We start from the raw sequence: 8082 nt of genomic DNA on the forward strand, positions 1-8082 counted from the left end.
ACCACAGTCCTTGAAGGGCAATTGCTCTTTATCTTGAAAGAACAAGTGGACTTTCTCATCACTTACACCATTTGGTAAGTGAAAATCTAGATACCAAGAACTTGGTGTTGAGCTTGTTGCATCAACTGACTTTGACTTTCTCTTCTGAGACATTTTCTGTAAAAAGAATGACATATATTTAGACAAGATGGATATTATTACATCCATATGGACCTAGGGCCATAGAGTCACCTCTATGTTAAACCATGTGGTCCTAGGTCCAAAGGGTGCCAACAAAATGGTTCTACAAGTGTACCTAGGCCACTCTATGGTAGTGTGATCACATGTTCCCTTACGACATTAGAGGACCCTCAAAGAAGTATTCCTTGAATGGCCTAAATACCCCTTTAGAGCCTCTACACCAACACCATATGGCATCATGTGGCTTGAAGGCCATAGGGTCCCCTGCATGCTAGTAAGAACCTCTCTATGCTCTACATTGGCATCCTATGGCCCCAAGGCCACAAGGTGGCCACAATGTTTTAAAGAAACGCTTCATGAGGGTTTTCAGGTAACCTATGACCCCAGGGCCATATGGTGCTCTCCATGCAAGTAAAAACCACTATTTGCTCTATATTGAGGAGACCTTGTGGGATGAAGTCCATAGGGTCCCCTCTATGCTAGTAAGAACCTCTGTTTACTCTATAATGGCACCCTGTGGCCTGAAGGTCATAGGGTTCCCTCTATGCTACTAAGAATCTCTTTGTGCTCTATGCTCTATCGTCTATGCTCTATGATCTATATTGAATTCATATGGCCCCAAGACCACAAGGTGCCCTCATCATTTCCAAAAACACCTCATTGTTTTGCTATGGCCCTAGGGCCATAGCTCTCTATGCCGATAGAAAGCACCATGCTCTATATTAGCTCCCTAAGGCCTGAAGGCCATAGGGTTGGCCTCAAGGGCCCCAAGGGTGCTCTGTATGCCAATGAAAAATACTATTCGCTCTATATTGAGAAGACCTTGTGGGCTGAAGGCCATAGGAACCCTTCTATGATGGATTTTTGACAACCAATCCCCCTAGGTCAGGATGTTCTATATGCTAGTAAAAACACTATTTTCTCTATATTGGCAGTATGTGACTTGAAAGCCATATGGTCCCCTATATTCTAGTAAGAGCCGCTCCATGCTCTATATTGGCACCCTTTGGCCTGAAGGCCATAGGGTCCGATCTTTGCTAGTAAGAACCATCTATGCTCTATATTGGCATCCTATGGCCTGAAGGCCATAGGGTCCCCTGTATGCTAGTAAGAACCTCTCTATGCTCTACACATCCGATGATCCCAAGGACGTCACAAGTTGCCCTCTATGTTTTGAAGAAACCCTTCAGGAGGGTTTTTTTGCAACCTATGGACCCAGGGCCATAGGGTGTTTATCTATGCCATTGAACAACCCTCATTGTTTTGGTACCCTATGGCCCCAGGTATAAATAACTATTTGGTCTGTCTATGCTAGTAAGAACTGATCTTTGCTCTATATTGGCACCCTTTGGCCTGAAGGCCATAGGGTCCGCTCTGTGCTAGAAAGAAACCAATCTATTCTCTATATTGGCACCCTTTGGCCTGAAGGCCATAGGGTCCCCTGTATGTTAGTAAGAACCTCTCTATGATCTACACATACTATGACCCCAAGGGCACAAGGTGCCCTCTATGTTTTTAAGAAACCCTTCATGATGGTTTTTTGGCAACCTATGGACCCACGGCCATAGGGTGCTCTCTATGCTAGTAAAAACACTATTTGCTCTATATTGAGGAGACTTTGTGGGCTGAAGGCCATAGGTTCCCCTCTATGCTAGTGAGAACCTCTATTTTCTCTACGTTGACACCCTGTGGCCTGAAGGCCATAGGGTTCCTTGTATGCTAGTAAGAAGCTCTCTATGCTCTATATTGACATCCTATGGCCTCAAGGCCACAAGGTGCCCTCATTGTTTTGAAAAAACCCTCATTGTTGTTTGGAACCCTATGGCCACATGTATAAAGCACTATTTGGTCTCTCATGTTAGTAAGAACCGATCTATGCTCTATATTGGCACCCTATGGATTGAAGGCCATAGGGTCCCCCCTATGCTAGTAAGTAACTCTCTATGTTCTACATCCTATATGTTTTGAAGAAACCCTTCATGAGGGTTTTTTGGCAACCTATGGACCCACGGCCATAGGATTCTCTCTATGCCATTGAGAAGACCTTGTGGGCTGAAGGCCATAGGGTCCCCTCTATGCTAGTAAGAACCTCTGTTTTCTCTACGTTGACACCCTGTGGCGTGAAGGCCATAAGGTTCCCTCTATGACAATAAGAAGCTCTCTATGCTCTATGCTCTATGCTCTATGCTCTATATTGACATCCTATGGCCCCAAGGCCACAAGGTGCCCTCATAGTTTTGTAAAAACCCTCATTGTTTTGGCACATTATGCTCCCAGGTATAAAGCACTATTTGTTCTCTCTATGCTAGCAAGAACTGATCTATGCTCCATATTGGGACCCTGTGGCCTTCAGGCCATAGAGTTCCCTGTATTCTAGTAAGAACCTCTCTATTCTCTACACATCTTATGACCCTAAGGGCACAAGGTGCCCTGTATGTTTTAAAGAAACCATTCATGATAGTTTTTTGGCAACCTATGGACCCAGGTCCATAGGGTGCTCTCTATGCTAGTACAAAACACTATTTTCTCTATATTGAGGAGACCTTGTGGGCTGAAGGCCATAGGGTCCCCTCTATGCTAGTAAGAACCTCTGTTATCTCTATATTGACACCCTGTGGCCTGAAAGCCATAGGGTTCCCTCTATGGTAGTAAGAAGCTCTCTATGCACTATGCTCTATGCTCTATATTGACATCCTATGGCCCCAAGGCCACAAGGTGCCCTCATTGTTTTGAAAAAACCCTCATTGTTTTGACACCTTATGGCCCCATGTATAAAGCACTATTTGGTCTCTCTATGCTAGTAAAACCGATCTATGCTCCATATTGGGAGCCTGTGGCCTTCAGGCCATAGAGTCCCCTGTATTCTAGTAAGAACCTCTCTATGCTCTACACATCTTATGACCCTAAGGACACAAGGTGCCCTGTATGTTTTAAAGAAACCTATGGACCCAAGTCCATAGGGTGCTCTCTATGCAAGTAAAAATACTATTTTCTTTATATTGAGGAGACCTTGTCGGCTGAAGGCCATAGGGTCCCCTTTGTGCTAGTAAGTACCTCTGTTATCTCTATATTGACACCCTGTGGCCTGAAGGCCATAGGGTTCCCTCTATGGTAGTAAGAAGCTCTCTATGCTCTTTGCTCTATGCTCTACATAGAGATCCTATGGCCCGAAGGCCACAAGGTGCCCTCATTGTTTCAAATGGAAAGTAGGGCACCTTGTGACCCTAGGGAACATAGGGAATCCTATGGCCCTTGAGATTGTAGATTGTCACCCTATGGCCCTTGGACCACAAGGTCTTTAGATGAGACAGAGGGCATCCAAGGGCCCAAGGGTGGCCTACGTACATAGGGTACACCATGGTGCATATTAATGGGCACCATGGCAGCCCCATGCACCTAGGGCTCTAGGGCCATAGGATCTCCAAAAGGAACATAGGGAATCATATGGCCCTTTCGATTGTACATTGCCACCCTATGGCACTTGGGCCATAGGGTCTTCGGATGGAACGTAGGGCACCTTGTGACCCTAGGGAACATAGGGAATCCTATGGCCCTTCAGATTGTAGATTGTCACCCTATGGCCCTTGGGCCACAAGGTCTCTAGATGGGACATAGGGCACCCTGTGATCCTATGGATATAGGGCCATAGGATCTCCAAAAAAAACATATGGAACCCTATGGCCCTTGAGATTGTACAAATACACCCTATGCCCCTTGGGCTGCAAGGTCTCAATATGGAACATAGGGCACCTTTTGATCCTATGGCCATAGGTTCCTTATGTTCCTTTTGGAGATTCTATGGCGCTAGGGCCATAGGATCTTAAAAGGAACATATGGAACCATACCTTGAAATTGTACATTGCCATCCTATGGCCCTTGGGCCACTGTGTCTCTTGATGGGATCCTATGTCGGTAGGGCCATATGTTCATTTTGGAGATCCTATGGCCCGAGGACCATAGGATCTCCAAAAGGAACATAGGGCACCCTGTGATCCTATGTCTGTAGGGCCATATGTTCATTTTGGAGATCCTATGGCCCGAGGACCATAGGATCTCCAAAAGGAACATAGGGAACCCTGTGATCCTATGTCCGTAGGGCCATATGTTTTTTTTGGAGATCCTATGGCCCGAGGACCATAGGATCTCTGAAAGGAACATAGGGAAGCCTGTGATCCTACGTCCATAGGGCCATATGTTCATTTTGGAGATCCTATGGCCCGAGGACCATAGGATCTCCAAAAGGAACATAGGGAACCCTGTGATCCTATGTCCGTAGGGCCATATGTTCATTTTGGAGATCCTATGGCCCGAGGACCATAGGATCTCCAAAAGGAACATAGGGAAGCCTATGGCCCTTGAGATTGTACATTCCCACACTATAGCCCTTGGCCACAAGGTCTCCAATAGGTCACCCTTTCATCCTATGGCCTTGGGTTCTTTATGTTGCTTTTGGAGATTCTATGGCCCTAGTGCCACCCTATGTCCAAAAGGAACATAGGGAACCCTATGGCCCTTGAGATTGTACATTGCCACCCTAAGGCCCTTGGGCCACAAGGTCTCTAGATTGGACATAGAGAACCATGTGATCCTATGGCCATAGTGCCATATATACGTTTTGGAGATCCTATGGCCCTATGGCCATAGGATCTTCAATAGGAACATAGGGAACCCTATGACCCTTGAGATTGTACATTGGCACCCTATGGCCAGATGGGACATTGGTCACCCTGTAGTACGATGTGAGACCACCCTATGGCCTTATGGTCATTGGGTGCCTTAGGGCCATATGTTACTCTTTAGTATGAGGTGAAACCCTATGTAGGCACACCCTATCTACCCTTCTAAAGATTTGATGTCTAGTTTTATTTTAGTGACTACAAATGAATTTAAAGAAACTATATTACACCATATCTTACAAACACATATAGTGTACACTTTCTTTCCCACCTTTTTGCCTCTTTTTTTTTCTCATCCTCTTGTAACTGAATCCTTATCCATCCTCATACAACAGCGCGCTCTACTCGTTCTCTTACAACGTGTGCCCAACTCCCCACAACCCAATTACAGGTATCCATAGTTTCAGCATTTTGTGTAGTTATTGTCTTTTGTATTTGCAGGTTTATAATTGTTTTTGTAATTAGAGATTTTTGCAGTTAGAGTTTTACAATTTTACAGTATTAGGTCACTTATGAGGAGTTTTCTGTTTTACAGATTTAAGTCCCTAATAAGAGTTTTTCGTTTTACAAATTTAGGTCCCTAATTAGTGTCTTCTGTTTTATATTTTTAGGTCTCTAATTAGAGTATTCTGTATTACAGTTTTAGATCTCTAACTAGAGATTTTTCTGTTTTATAGTTTTACAGTCTACAGTTTTACAGTTTTAGAGAGAGGTAATTAATGATTTTTGTTTATTGTTTTAGAGAGAGGTGATTCACAACTTAGCTAAAACGTAATTAGATTAAGAACAGTTAAAACCGAATTAAGCAAAAAGATTAGGGTTTCTACATGTTACCTCTGAGTAAATCTGTGTTTGATGAAAACCGGCTGCAGCAGTAGCAAGCAGTCACTTAGGTGTGTTGAGGCCGCGACGATGATGGTAACAAATGTGTGTTTGGGAGGTCGCAACAACAGTCCTTCTGTTGAAGGTTGTGGCAATGGCTTCGCGTAGATCTGTGTGCGCGTCGCAACGATGGCGTAGAACTGTATGCGTAGGGAGAGAGGGAGAGAGAGACAGAGAAAGACAAGCTCTGTGCAGGTTTCTGTGTAGGTTTCGAGCAAGAAACGAGAGAGAGAAAGAGAGCGACAGTGCGAAAAAATTTGTGGTAGAGAGAGAAAGAGAGAGATAAGGTTAGTTAGGTTAGGTTAGAAATTCAAAATTCAAATTTTGAATGTAGGGGCTGTTCTCACGGGTTTGCAGTCGAGATTACTAGAGTTCTAGGCTTTGTTCAAAAATGAGACATAGCTCATCGGCTCCGAAATTGAAAGAGCTTTATCAATAAATTAAAAAAAAAGAGTATGGAAAAAAAAAAGTTGGTGCTAGGCTTTGTCAATGTCCATATCTTTGTAGTACGAGTGGAACGACACCCATGAAGCAAAATTTGACTTCGGAATCAAAATCTGCATAGTAAAAAATACACTAAAAATAGCTAAATTTTAAAAAAATTATCCCGAAAATTGTGCGCTATTTTTTTGTCCGATATCAATAAGTGTATTTGAAAAACCATTATGACAAAGTTTGTCGTAGCGTATTTTTTTTAAAAAAATTTTAAATTATTTTTTAAATTTATGCCACTTGCGGATATCCCTTGAATGGCCGAAATTATTATGAAGACACCTCAGCCACCCCTAGGCTCACACCATAGGACGACAATGTTAGAGGTCAAGGATCGAAGCGTGAAAATCCTATGTCCTAAGGTTTTCTTCTTCTATCTTGTGAGATCCTTGTGGCCCTACGGTGGCAATGTGAAAGCTTGTGGACCTAGGGCCATAGGGTGGCAATGTATAAGCTCAAGAGCCATAAGTTTCCCTATATTCCATTTGGAAATCCTATGGCCCTAGGGTTTAGGGGCAACAATGGATAAGCTCCAATACATAGCCTTATGTTCCAGTTGGAGATCCTATGGCCCTAGGTCCACGACAATGTATAAGCTCAAGAGCCATACGTTGCCCTACTTTCTAGCTGGAGATCCTATGGCCCTAGGGTCATGGGGTGGCAATATGTAAGCTCAAGGGCCATAGCGTGCCACATGTCCCATATGGAGATCCTACGGCCCTAGGGCCATGGGGTGGCAATGTATAAGCTCAATGGCCATACATTGACTATGTTCCATTCGGAAATCCTATGGCCCTTGGGTAATGGGGTGGCAATGTATAAGCTCAAGGGCCATACATTACCCATGTTCCATTTGGAAATCCTATGGCCCTAGGGTAATGGGGTGGCAATGTATAAGCTCAAGGTCCATAGGGTGCCACATGTTCCATATAGAGATCCTATGGCCCTAGGGCCATGGGGCTGCATTGATATCTTGGCCACCCTTACACCCGCACCCTTGAGCTTGGGGACCTTAGGTTCTCTTATTGTATGTTGTGAGATCTTGTGGCCCTAGGGCCATAGGGTGGCAATGTATAAGCTCAAGGCCGCATGTTCCATATAGAGATCCTATGGCCCTAGGGCCATGGGGCTGCATTGATATCTTGGCCACCTTTGACATCTTGGCCATAGGTTGTCTTTTTGTATGTTTTGAAGTCTTGTGGCCCTAGGGCCATAGGGTGTCAATGCTCACACCCTTGGCCTTAGGGCCATAGGTTGTCTTCTTGTATGTTTTGAAGTCTTGTGGCCCTAGGGCCATAGGGTGTCAATGTATAAGCTCAAGGGCCATACGTTGCCTTATGTTCCATTGGAAATCCTATAGCCCTAGGGTCATGGGGTTGCAATGTATAAGCTCAAGGGCCATACATTGCCGTATGTTTCATATGCCAATCCTATGGCCCTAGGGTCATGGGGTTGCAATGTATAAGCTCAAGGGCCATAGATTGCCGTATGTTCCGTTTGGAGATCTTATGGCCCTAGGGTCATGGGGTGCCATAGGATGTATATATACTTGACATGAAACTCCGTGAGGTGATCTTGAGGACAACCCTATGGCCTTCAGGCCTTAGGGAGCTAATATAGAGCAAATATGCTTTATACCGGCATAGAGAGCTATGGCCCTAGGGCCATAGCAAAACAATGAGGGTTTTTTGGAAACAATGAGGGCGCCTTGTGGTCTAGGGGCCATAGGAAGTCAATATAGATCATAGAGCATAGACGATAGAGCATAGAGCATAGAGCACAAAGAGATTCTTAGTAGCATAGAGGGAACCCTATGACCTTAAGGCCACAGGGTGCTTGTCATGAAACACCC

The sequence above is a fragment of the Adiantum capillus-veneris genome, chromosome 15 (genome assembly GCF_014529385.1).
Source record: "Adiantum capillus-veneris isolate H3 chromosome 15, ASM1452938v2, whole genome shotgun sequence".
Taxonomy (NCBI): Eukaryota; Viridiplantae; Streptophyta; class Polypodiopsida; order Polypodiales; family Pteridaceae; genus Adiantum; species Adiantum capillus-veneris.